At 32.1% G+C, this 14,088-nt stretch overlaps 1 pseudogene; it reads right to left on the bottom strand.

Annotated features, from left to right (window-relative positions):
• Positions 1–7,869: 7,869 nt before the first annotated feature.
• LOC105300765 lies at positions 7,870–8,377 on the bottom strand (annotated as a pseudogene).
• Positions 8,378–14,088: the final 5,711 nt, after the last annotated feature.

Raw genomic sequence — 14,088 nt, 5'->3', positions numbered from 1 at the left:
ATTCAAAAATCCATAGTGTTCCTACACTCTAATAACGAAATGTTTCTTGGTACATGATTCCCTTTAGCACTGCGAAGTGTCCCTCAGTATCTTTCTTTACCTTTTTTATTCTGAATTCTATTTCGTCTGATATTAGTACCATTAGTCCTGAAATTATTTTTTATTTTTAATTCTAAACTACCATTCATTCCACTTGGCTGATTTATAACCTCTGGAAATGTCTCTATTTGTGTATTTATTTCATAATTAAACAAATAAATAATTAACATATGGATTGGGAGAGTATAAATTTTTTAAAGAACCGTGTCTATTTGCACTATGTATCCTGGCTAAGTATTAAAGGCATGAAAGTAGTAGGATAAACAAGTTTCATTTGCTATTTCACCTATAGTTTTCCTACTACCAAATTAGGAAATATTTCCCATTTTAAAATAATAATGCCTTTCTTTTACAGATTTCTACAGGATAAACAAGAATGGGCTCTGAACATCCAGTGAATATAAACTGAGGTGTCAGAAACACAGCATCTCATATTAATAAGCCTTGAATATTTTTAAGTGTCTTTTAGAAGCCCTTTATTAAGAGAAATTTTTTAGTGCATTTTAAGATTAATGGCTGCTTTCCTGTATTCATGTTCAGTTTATGGAAACAGATGGAATTTTAAGCATTAGAGCTGTAATAAAATTTTTTACTTGCTATGACAAAATATTCATTATACACTGTCAGAAGAATACAAAATTGGAAAGTTGGCTTATAAGTAGTTTTCAGTCATAAATGCTTGATTTACTTATTGAAGTAAAATGTAATGGTGTGAGCTATTGCAACTGTAAAGCACATTTCTTTTGCGTGATAATCCCTTTTATTAGCTATAGAACTATGGATATGTGGGGGAGGAACATTAGTTCAGCCATAGGAGGGATTCTTCTTCATTAAAAGCATGTCTCCAAAAGGGAGAGACTGTTTACCTTTCAGTAGAAACAACCACAGCATCCACTCAAAAGCAAATTGTGTTCTCAGGGCAAAGATATTAAATTGATATTAATAGGCATTCTATTCTTGAGTGACTGATTCTTTTGGTTTGGTTATTGCTCCACTTTTGGAGGACTGAAGAATCAATGGCCTAAAAGGTTTCTTAGTCTCTAGGATTTATGATTTAGGTTTTTAGTGCCTTTAAAAATATGTAATTTTTCCCCTTAGAAACTTTACTATATCTTTGCTGAATAACTCAGAAATAGCTCTGAATTGATAAAAACAAAGAGACAAATAGTAGGTTTAGGTGATAAAGAGTATTAGAAAAATTGAAAAATTCTGGAGGTACCAGGTTTTAGAGAAGATAAATGCTAAGATTTTGAAAGAAATTTTAAAAATATAGTCACTATTATATGACTTACCATCCATTTTTCAAGTCTCTTTTATATAAAGATTCTGAATGATGAAGTTAAATTACATATACTAGGATCTCCAACTGGAGATAAAGTATGTAATGGCACATTATGAGCTATTAAGGTCTATAAAAAGAGCACAAGCTTATTATTGCTCCTTTTTTAGGATTAGTTAATTATGACCTTAAAACTATAAGATTAGAGTTGGGAATAGTACCCCAAATTCTAAACCTAAAGAGTATCTTCTTGAAGAAAGAGAGGAAGAGAAAGACAAAGAATTTTACAAAGAAATGGCTCAAAGAACATTATTTGACTAACATTATATTGCTATATATAATGTTATATATAATATATGACATCCATATATATGTATAAAAATTATACATATATATGTATACCTTAAGCAAGACTGTTCCTATACATTAGTAGAAGAAAAGTCTTACAGCAATGTGCATCTTCATGTTTCATATTTATGCTCTAGATGACATCCTCAGATACTGTGAGGCTCTTCCTGGGATTAATCAGTTTTCTTCAGCTTCAGCTGTTCTTTGATATCTTGGAACCTCTTAAGTCCTCAAGGTTTACAAAAGCTCCCATTAAACGAAAGAAATAAAGAATCTTAGATCTGGAATTAGTAGACACAGACATGCACTTACTAGATGTGTGTTAGTGGCTAAGGAAGTTAACAGCTCTCCTATAATGCTTTATATTCTCATCTGTACCATAGAATATTAATTAGGTCATAGGTTGATTATAAAGTTTCTGTGAGATGTTTATAAAGCACATAATATTGATTGGCACATAGTCATTCAATAAATATTTAATTTCTCCAGGCTATGCTAAAAATCAGCGTGAGGCACCCTGACTGATTTGTCGACACTCTCAGCCATATTATATATTTCTAATAAGGTTGTCTCTCTTCTTTTTTCCTGCCTCCTTTTCTTCCTTCTTTCTTCCATTTTCCTCCCCTTCCCTTCCCTTTGGTTTCCTTCCCTTCCCTTCCTTTCCCTTTCCTTTCCTTTCCTTCTTTTCCTTCCCTCTTTTTTTTTTTTTCTTTCTTGTTTTTGTTGTTGTTTAAACCCAAAGCCAATTTATTAAAACGGGTCACAGAAGGTCAGGGAAGTCAAGTCCTACTCATTGCCTTCAAAAAAATAAACAGACATGTGGGTGACTGAGTGGTTTAATTTCATAAATGGATGGATAAGGAAATAGGATCTCAGAAGAGTTGGTCCTTGGCTCAATTTGACAGGTATTTTTGGATAATAAAATTACTTACATGAAGCAGTGAGCAAAATATCTTGTACATAATGCATGTTCTCTCTCTCTATGAATATGGTATGTCCTTTTTCTTTTCCACTTAGCACTTCTTGAGGGAGGAGCAATATCTTGGCAGTGCTTTGTACATATTATATCTCAATAAATGTTAAATAAATTCTGTTTCCTGAGAGAAAAATCAAAGTAATCTGTTATATGAGCAAGAAAGGGTTGGAGTTAGGGCTTGTGAAAAATGAAAAGATTTGTAGAAGCTAAGGCTTTGAGAATGATAGAATGGTAAATGAAAATTACCAGAGGAGATTTAAGGTATCAGAGAGCACTACCGAGGTCCAGCTATGATCCTATAACATGGCTCTATGCTGAAGCCACTGGATTATGTAGTTTGTGCCCTCTCTAAGAAGACTGAGAACATTGAGAAGAGATGAGGCACTAACTGCAGCATTGACCCCAGCCTAACACCCATAGAGATGGCTTTTTCTATTCCTAGAGTCACCTTTGAATATGAAAGGCCTATTATGTATGTACAATCAGGTACTTTCCACCTTTAGGCTAATGCTATTTAGTTTTAATGGTCTTGCTTGACCACAGAATCTTGGGCAAGACTCTATTGTTTGCTTAAACTAAGGATGGCTTTTCTAAAATTATTAAATCCTTAGCAAGACAAAGCTAAATACTAAATTTCAACAATTAATGAACATCTCATGTAGCTAAAGGCAACTTTGGTTTCAATACATAATGATGGGTTTGTATTTTGTGAGGAACAGAAAGATCTCCTCAAAAAATAAAAATAAAAACAAAACCTTTTTTTGTGCAATTTGTAATAGCTTGGAGAGAACCAAGATACTTAGAGATCAATTCCATTTTTTAAAATATCTTTTTAAATTATAGTTGTAATGTTATATAAGTTTCAGGTGTACCCAATTTTATTTTATTTTTTTCATTTTACTTTAAAACATAAGTATTTTTATAGCACGTTTGCATGTTTCTATTCATTTTTGTGAATTAGAATACTGTTGAATCTTGGCATGCAATAGCATGGTATTCAGTTTTTTTCTAAATGCGTTTTAGAAAGCTCATTTGTAATTCTGACCAGGAAAATATATTGTGAACTTCTAAGCCAAAATGCAGGAGAGATTCAGTTAATTGGTAATGAAGCCTACCAAAAGCCAAGCATCCCATCTTAAATGATTCACTGTCTTCATTTTATACTAAATCATATACTTTTCACAGCAAGCCTGTGTTAGCCCCATTTAAAAACAAGGGAAGTGTATGCCCTATAGTGTTTAATAAATATCTGCTGAATGAATGAATGAATGTCTAATATATAGCATACAGAGTTCTTGGGTCAGAGAAAATGATAAGAAAGCCTTTATGCTTTCTCTATTTAAAATGGGCAACTGTTGATATTATTTTTTACTTTACTAAGTGAGGACTTTGGGGAATATATTGGCAAGCCAGAGAAATAAAGTTCAGCCCAAAAGACGTACTTGCGGTTTAAGAAATGTCAGAAAAGAATTTATGATAAGAATTTTTCAAACTGTAGAATGCCTTGCAATACAAAAAAAAAAGTGAGAAAATCTGAACCTGTAATAATATCAAATAATTTTAGTTTTAATATGGTTTTTACTTTTTATTAGTTTTTAAAATGAGGAGAATAAATGAACTAATATTATCTAATGACACATTCCATCATCATGTTGAATTTCATTTATCTGAATTTTAGCAAAGCCTTTTACAAAAAACTAAGATTTTTTTCTTTTTTCTTTTTTTTTAATGCAGAGATTTCGGATAGATTTAGTTTACATGATTACCCAAAGATATCATGAAAAGAGTTATATTTTTTTCTTAAGAAAATCTTTTTGATAACATATATGACAGAGGATTGTTGTTTTTAATATATAAAAATATCTAAAATATTTAAAATGCTAACACACCAAGACAAATATTTCTAAAGCGTACGTGCAAGTAAATCATTTTAAAAAGAAATACAGAGGGTCACTAAATTTGAAAAATATTTTTAATAGTCAAATAATATTAGATGCCAAGACGATTTTTAATAAATATTTAATTCAAAAGGTTTAAAAATAGAACTGATACTGGGGTGTGAGAGGCATAAAAACAAAACAAAACCAAAACTGAAAGAACTATTAATGGAGGAACACATTGGAAAGTATGTATCAGACACACAGAATTCTTCACAACTATTTTCTAATTTCCATACTAAGAATACTAATTATTATAAATATTTGTAAAATATAGTTTCAAAGATGTTAACAGTGTTCATATAATGAAAACTTGGGTGGGGGAAGTTAATGTACAATAATAGAAGAATGATTATCGTATATCCATATATTCAAAGAAATAACTAAACCTATTATAGAATAGGCATTTTCTAATGGGAATGAAACATTTGGGGATATGATGGATATTAGAATGTACTGGTGAGATTTTTTTTCAAAATATACTTTCCTTCCAAAGTTGTACACCAAGGTCTTACTTATTAATGACAGTTCCTAGAAATGTGGCTCTAAGTTATTCTGATAAATTCTGTTTATTTATTGTTCTTAAAGAATCACTGTTTAAGAAGAATATGCTTATGACAGAAAGGTACTTATAATATACTATCAGAATGAAAACATAATTTATAAAATATTTCATTTTTATAAAAGTAAAAGACAAAACATCTTCCTATTTATACTTAGAAAGTCAGAAAAAATAATATTAAAATGCATATGATAGTCACCTTGTTGGTAAGATTATAAATAAATTAATTTTATTATTCTCTAAAATTTCAGTAATGAATATATATTCTTTTATAAGCCCAGACTTTCCTATTTAAAATTGTCATCCCAACCTACACACACTCCTTTTTATCTTTTCTACTTTATTTTTTTCTCCAAAGCAGTTATCAATATCTCTCATACTACATGTTTTACTTATTTTTGTATGTTTGTTTATCATCTAAATCCCACATCTTGATTGGAAACTCCTCATGCAGAGATGTGCTATAACCCCAGCTAAACATACAGTGATGCTCAGTTAAATATTTTTGAATGTATGAATGTTTTATACTTACACACACAATTTTTCTTGAACTAAATTGTTAATTTAAATTTTACAGTCAAGGAGAGTATTATACACTGTACATTAGAGTCTCTTTTTTTTAATGAATTTATTAATCTTAATGAACAATTGGTAAATTTTTTGTATATGTAAGGAAAGGGGAAAAATGAACTAATGTTCAGCTATTGTTCTGGTATATCCCTTCACATTTAGGCCCATTAAGTTTTTTTTCCTTATGATCATTGTGACCACAAAAGATATGTTTCTTTTGGGTTGATTAACCATTTATCCAAATAATCATTAAGTCACTTAATTATATTGTCTAACCCATGATCATATTTCAGTTAAAAGTAGTTTGTGATAGAAGCCTGGCACTTAGACTATCAATCTTTGAAGTCAGAAATTATCTTTGTATCTCCTATAGAACCTGGCAATACCTGATATTTTATGGAATCTAGAACAGTGCCTGACATATTTAAAAGTTATTGAATACTAAATGAAAGAATAAGAATTATTTGTGCTAATATAGAGGGGCAAATACGCTGAAAGCAAATCGCCTGAATTATGAGTTTAAATCTCTGCTCCATGTTGTGTGCGTTACTTGATTAGCTGTGCCACATTGAGCATGCTTAATCCTTCTGTTCCTAAATTACCTTACCTATAAAATGGAGTACCTGAAAGCCTATCACATAGAGTAGCTGGGAAGAATACACACGCATACACACACACAACTTGGAAAAATAGCTGGCATGTCATAAACACCATATAAAGGTTATTGCTGTCATTCTTTGTTACGATATTGTTATCTTTATTATAGTTTGTTTTTGTTGTTGTTGTTGTTGTTGTTGTTGTTTACTATTACCTAATCTCGGCCTGGATTATCAGTACTAGAAAGGCATCTGAAAATTGAGATGAACTTTAGGAAGAATGTAAAGTATCTACAATCCTTGGGTTGGAAATCATTTGGCTTAATGATTTGGCTAGAACTTTTGCTTTAGATTTAAGGGACATGGCAGTTAAAACATAGGCTCAATGGTTAAGATGTCTTTGATGTGGCCTTTTGGATTGACAAGGTTTGAAATGTCCCAGAATGAGGAGAGTTAGTGCCCCTCTAACTTGACCCAACTTGATTCTGCTCTGGTAACTCTAGCTTATGATCTCACCTAGGATGAGTCTCCTTGAAAGGCCAAAGAGGCACCAGAGAGCCACCCCTGATTTACAGTCTGACATCTCTTTTTCCCTAATTAGTTAAATTGTAACCTTTACCTGAATTTAGTAAGCATCTATTTACTACTGTTACAATATGTCTTGATGTCTCATTTCTGTTGACCTCTCAAGGATTATTTAAGGGCCTCTTATACCAAGCTTTCTTTTTTCCTGTTTCAGGATAGCATTCTAAGATCTACACTTTGCGTTCCATGCCAAAGACTCTACATTCGCTATAAAAAGAAAGAAGTATATACATTTTACAATTTTGAACAGCAATTGTATTGACAAAAGTAGAAAGACATAATATGGGAGGTGAACATAATTTCTAGAAAAATAATTTCCACATTAATTCTAATTTTCTGCATTAGTCTAAGGCAGCCAAGATTAATGAAAGAAAGGTCATTTGAAATAGATGTATTTAGATACTGTTGTATTTATTTATACTCACTGGGCTTTGTCTAGCTATAAATCACTGTAAGACAAAAAGGCATTTTCTATTTAACTGGAATCAAGATGTTAAGGTCAAGAAAAACAGATATGTGACAGCAATTTTTGAACTATAATGTTTTATATAGATGCAAGAAAATGTTTTTACTCTAAGTAATAACTAATGAAAAATGAAATAAAAACACACTGATAGCTATTGTTTTTGTTTCTTATAAAAGGCCTACACACACACACACGCACACACACACACACACACACACATACACACATATTTACTACCAGAAGAGCCCCAAAATATCATTGTGTATGTATATACATATATAATTACATATACACATATAGAGAACATACTTTTTATGTTATTTCGAAAAGTATATTTTTGCCATTCACATTATTCTCAGTTTTTTTTTGAAAGTTTTCTTTAAATATTTCTTTGAGAGAAGAAACACCTACTCAATTAGAGGTCTTTCCCCCGCCCCTCCACACACACTTATCATGCCATAAATTCATAGAGAATGGGCTCCAGCAGCTCAGGCTCCTTTCCATTGGTTCTCACAAAGTATATTTCTCTGGGTAGAGCAGGCTGGTGCTTCAGTTGAATCCAAATACCTTTCTCTTTGGCTTCCTTCTTTTTTTGATCATTTTTCACGTTCCAGGAAGCAGTCTCGGCTCTTAGAGTGCTTAATATGCTCACTATGTACATTAATGCGTACATTCATTCTCTTGGCAAGAATCTTGACCTTAACTTGTTTGTTTACAACAATGCCAACTGCATGCTGTGTAACATTGTAGACTCTTCCAGTTTTGCCGTGGTAACATTTGTGGAGCATTTCTTTTGGAATAGTGCCCATTCCTTTGATGTCTAGAATATCACCTTTCTTATAGATGCTCACGTATATGGCCAAAGAAACAACTCCATGTTTTCTAAAAGGCCCAGAGAACATACGGCAGGTGCCTCTCCTCTTTCCCATTGTGCTGGACATTTTGGCAAATTACTGGAATATGGCAGTTTCAGATAAAAGGAAAAGGTCACACTAGTCTTAATGTTTCTTACTTCAGAGCTCCGAGATTAAGACAATTTTAATTGAAAAGATAAAATACTATAACTCACCATAAATTTAGACACTTAAAAATATAATAAAAAGTTGGACATATATAACTTAAGTGCATAAATAAACCATAGTATCAGCTTTAGGAAGATTTTAGTGATTTTTGCTGACTATATATTAGGATAAGCCACTAATTTTATAGATGTGGAGGATCAAAGATGAATGACTTTAAGGTCATTGAATGGATGGCAAGGTCACTGTATCCTGATAGGTGTAATGCTGATGTCTTCTATGAATTTGTGAAAGTCACTGAACTTCTTAGTTTTTCCAACTATAAAATTGAGATAATAGTGTTTACTTGAGATGGATTATATAAGGTTCAGTTTAGGTATATGCTTTGAAGATGTAACATTCTTTTCAAAAAAGCACACATTTAATAATCTGCACTTAATCTAGCATTTTCTTTATTTTTAATATAACATAATACTCAATGTAAAAGCAAGAACACAATGATAATATGACATTCCCCTAGAAAATTTATTAAGTCAAGGTTCATTATAATCATACTTCCTAATAAGCTATGAAACATTTATGGATTAATGTGCACATATCATAAAATTTTAATGTGTCCACGAATATCTTCAGTTTAAAAAAAAAATCTTAAGGATCATAAATATAACAGTTTAGACCTCAGAGTTGTACAACTTCCACTGACTTTACTGAAGTGTAAGGTTTGCTATCGATTTAATACTTGCCAGTTTTGGAAGCATAACATGAACAATAAAGCAGTAAGTATTTACTGAAGGCAATGATGATAATAAAATTTCCCTTCACATTCATTTTTATGTATTTTCCTCCTATTATTTTCCTTTCCATTTTTAAAAATTTTCTTATCAGCCTTTAATAACTTTATTTCCAAATAATCATGTTTAACTAACATAGTAGGTCCCCATTGAATATTTGTTGAAAGAACGAATGCTCCGAAGTGTCACTCTGTCTATATTATTTCAAAATTTAGCACAAATACACTTCCATCATGAAGTTTTAAAAAAATTATCTTTCCCTTTTGCCTGAGCTCTAAAGATATCTGCTTTCTGTATCCCTTACTTGTCATTCTAGACATTTATTTGCTGAATTATTATTTCAGACTTAAAGTCATACCCTTAGGCTTGCTGTCTAATGGAAGAGAAAGGCATGTAAAACAGAAATTGTAATGTAGTTTAGTAGATTCTAGTATAGTTATATCCAAAGTACTGTGGAAAAGGAGATGATGAGATAAGTCATTTTCTGATATATTCATTAAAGCTGAACTGAGGAGAGGCCATGTAAACAGTACTTTGTTATTGAATAATAAGTATTTCAACAAATGAAAACTGATAGAAAATTTATTTCATTCAGGGACTCATATCAAAATGACGTTAAGGGAAGGTGCCCTGGGGATATTGTGAATCTTTTGAATTCCCTGCTAATTTTATAATTTTCTTGCATGCAATATGAAGCCATAATCTCTCTCTCTCTCTCTCTCTCTCTCTCTCTCTCTCTCTCTCTCTCTCTCCCCCTTCCTCCCCCCATTTCTTCTTTCTTTAATTCTTTTTAATTCTTTCTTTTTTTCCCTTTATATCTCATTTTAAAACTAGGTTTTTAGGCATTTTCTAAAGAACTCTGTTTCTACTATACAATAAAGAATTTGAGAGGTTATTGTTTGTGTAGAATTTAGTAGTCTATGTTCTCACTTCTCTTCTGTTGTCTACCACATTGCAAATTCTTAAAAATAGGAGGGGAAACCATATCATAATTTTAACCTTACAATATATTGCTGCTTTTTTCCTCTTCTAGATTTTAACCCTGGAAGAACTTATTCCTTTGCTTTGTACTTTCTCTGATGAAAGCCAGTACTTAAATTTGCTGATTGAAGAACTTGTTTTTGTTCTTATATTGCACCCAAAAGCTTATCAGCAACGCTTTTTTGAAATTTTTGAAAAGGGATAGGAGTTATGAAATATGCCAATGGTACCAAGAAGGAACTAGATTAAATTAGTCAAAACCCACTTCAATGATAATTTTCAAAAGGTGTTTTATTAATAAACATCTAGTTATTTCTATATTGGTATGCTAAGGCTACTATAATAAGTACCACAGACTAAATGGCTTATGTTCTCACAGTTCTGAAGGCTAGAAGTCCAAGATCAGGCTTACTCTAAGGCTCCTCTTCTTGGCTTAGAGATAGCCATTTTATCCCTCTGTCTTCCTGTGGTCATTCTTGTGTGGGTGTTTGTGTCTTAATCTCTTCTCCTAATAAGGATGTCAGGTAAATTGGGTTAGGTTCCACCCAATGACCTCATTAAACATTAATTACCCCTTTAAAGACCCTTTTTCCAAACACATTCTGGAATACTGGGTGTTAGAACTTCAATATATGAATGGGTGTGTGTGCAGAATTCAGTCCCTAGCACTCCCATTCAGAAGGAAGAGGTGGTTTGAACCTTCTTGAGAGCATCTTGGGAGTAGAGTGAAGGTGACTGACTTCAGTAGAAGTTTCTGCAGAACCGTCCGGAAAAACTGTCATGTGATTGAATGGGATCAGTTAGAAAAGATTACTGGGGCAAATGACATTGTTCTGTGAGAATTTCTTTGAGGAGTATTAAAGGAAAAGGTGAAGACGGAATTCATGCTTTTTCTTTGTCCTTCTACTTGTTTGGTAACAACATGATCTCTGCTGTTTCTCTCTATTAAGGCTTCAGTCTTTGTACTGGCTTTCCTTTTATATTGTCATTCTGTACCCTTAATTCGATTGCTGGTACTTTGTAAGTGATTTTAACAGTAATTTTATTTCATTGATGCAACTGGTCTGAATGCCAATGAGTGCCTACTGACCGCAAGCTGAAGGATGTTGTCACCAAGGGCAGTGGCAGGATAGGAGCTAGTTCAGTTATCTATTGGTTTGAAGAAAGATAAAAGCAGGGATTATGAAAGGCAGCAACTAAGAATATAAAGAAAATATACTTTCTCATTAAATTTTGAACAAAGAAATGGTGTTGGAAATTTTGGACATTGAGTCATTTCTTCTACCTATACCAATGCTGGCTATCTTAGAAAGGGTGAAACAATCTTGGAGAAAGAAAAATACTAGAGCCTTGATTATATTTATATTCTCTGTGTTGGTTCACTATTAGTAGTTTATATACTAGCTTAAAATATTCAATAGTGCTTACTAATACAGACAGCAGCAGAAGTATCCACAAATTTATTAGAAATCAACTTGGGTGCATAGAGGATTGAAAATTAAAACATAAAATAACTACAAAATCTCTAAGGTTTCCAACCAGCATTTTTTTATGTGTGGTTTAGCTTCAGTGTCAGTGTAATAACAGATCTGAAAAATCTGTTTTATGGTTTATTCTCACCCAGAATATGAAAAGAGAATAATGCGTAGTCTTTTTAAAAATGCAATTGTAAATGGATCACCATGCAGTAGTAAAAACCACTGTAACATTGAAGTGTTTCTAGGTCTTGGTGCATATTGCTGGAGGGGGATGAGGGAGATTTACATGATTCTTAGCTTTCATTTTTGGTGACCATGTTGCTTTATTTCATACTTGTAAACATTCATTCATTCAATAAACATAAATTGGTTATCTATATGTTCCAAGAGCTTCTTAGAGAAACACAAAGACAAATCACAGAGTTCAAAATTTAAAGAAAGAAAATGTTTTAAAAATTCCATGGGAAAACGATGAAGGGAGATATAAATTCTACCTTTGAGAAGAAAGTTAAGGAAATTTGTACAGAATCAGGACATATAATCTATGCCTTAAAGTATAAGTAGTTCACAGAAAGACAAGTTGAAGATAAACATCGTAGCAAAGGTAACTAGAGTAGCAAAAGCAGAGGTCTGAGAAATCTTTTTTTTGTGATGTTAAGAGGATTCGATTTTACTTGTAAACAGTGGAGGAGCCAATTATAATTTTTAAATAGGAACATGACATGATATGATCTCATAGAATTAACCTGGAAAAACTGGATGCTGGAAAAACAGCTGGGATTTTTTGTTTTTGTCTAGGCAGAGGACGATCAATCATGAAAGAAATCAGTGTTGAGGAAGGGGAGGAAGAAATGGATTCAGGTCATTGGATTCAGACCCAAAAAAGATCCTTTGTGCTCAACAGCATTAGAGATTTCCATGCTAAAATGGATCAATAATGTAAAAAACACTTAGAAAAGATCTATTGCAATTATTTTGAATGGGTTTTTCCACTCTAATGAAAGAGCAGTAGAATGAAAGAGCAGTAGAATGAATCCAGGAGCTCAACTTGTTGCAAGAAATATTTACTGAGCCCTGTTCTAGGCACCAGATAATGAAGACAGTGATTCTTGACAAGAATTTATAGTCTAGTGCACTTGACCAGTTTATTTTGATGTTCCTGAGTGTTTATACTATTTTTTCTCTCCTACCTACAAGTACCAGAAAGATATTTGTTAAGATAAATTTGGGTTTTAATCAGGTGCAAGGGCAAGAAAGAGATGATGTTAATTGGATTACTTCTGAGGTCCATTGCAGTTCAAAGATTACAAAGCTCCTCTAGTCCATTCTGATTCTGCTCTAAATTATCCCTCCATCTGAGAGATGATTCATAGCTCCTGTGGTAATTCACTCAATATGAAAATAATTTAAATCTGAGTCAAAAGAAGAATATGTGTAGCCTTCCCCCATTATTCCTTTTTCCTGCTTCCTCTGGGATCTGAAAAAAATATAAACAAAAATAACTTTCATGAGCCCTGAGGTTTTTCTTCTAGCTAACTTAACCCCAAACTGCCAACTGCTGCTTGAATGGCACTGTTCAAAGACATATCACCCTTTCTAGTTAGTCTTTTTTCAACTGCCTGTACTGCATTTGCCTGTGCTGTAGATCATTTTGAAAGTATGGCTCTTGAAATCAATTCAACCTCTAGGCATTTCACCATGGTGAAGTAAAGCTATATTGCAATCTAATCTTTATTTCATAAATGATATCATAGATGGTTTTACTCTTCTTACAACTACTGTAACTCACAGTCTTTGTAAGTACTGGTAAAATTCATGGCATAGATTCTTCTCACAAAGATAACATGTTCTGAGGTATAAACATCAACATTTTAAATTCATTGTCACAAAGTATCAGACATTTTGAAAATATACAAATACATTGACAATATAAAAGATGATTCTAGTCTTTACAATAAAATTTAAAAAATAAAGCTAAATAATTATATTTACTTACACATTCTATATTTGAAAAACCACAGTCATTATAGTAATCTAATTCAGTACCTTGAACATATAAAAACTCAATAAATATTTGCTTGTTCATATCTTTTATTATAGTAAGAAAATGTCACTTTATTATTTTTTACTTTTTATTTTACTTTTTATTTTTCAATTATAATTGACATTCATATTATTTTATATTAGTTTTAGGTGTCCAGTGTAGTGGTTAGACATTTATATAATTTACAAGTGATCCCCCCAGTTAGTCTAGTAGCCAATCAGCAGTATACATAGTTATTATAATACTATTGGCTAAATTCCCCATGTTGTATGTTACATTGCTGTGACTGTTTTGTAACTACCAATTTTTACTTCTTAATCCCTTCACCTTTTTCAGAAAATGTCACTTTAGAAATGG

The sequence above is a fragment of the Pteropus vampyrus genome, unplaced genomic scaffold, assembly GCF_000151845.1.
Source record: "Pteropus vampyrus isolate Shadow unplaced genomic scaffold, Pvam_2.0 Scaffold218, whole genome shotgun sequence".
NCBI classification, from domain to species: Eukaryota; Metazoa; Chordata; class Mammalia; order Chiroptera; family Pteropodidae; genus Pteropus; species Pteropus vampyrus.
This window is presented reverse-complemented; position numbering and strand designations above follow the sequence as displayed.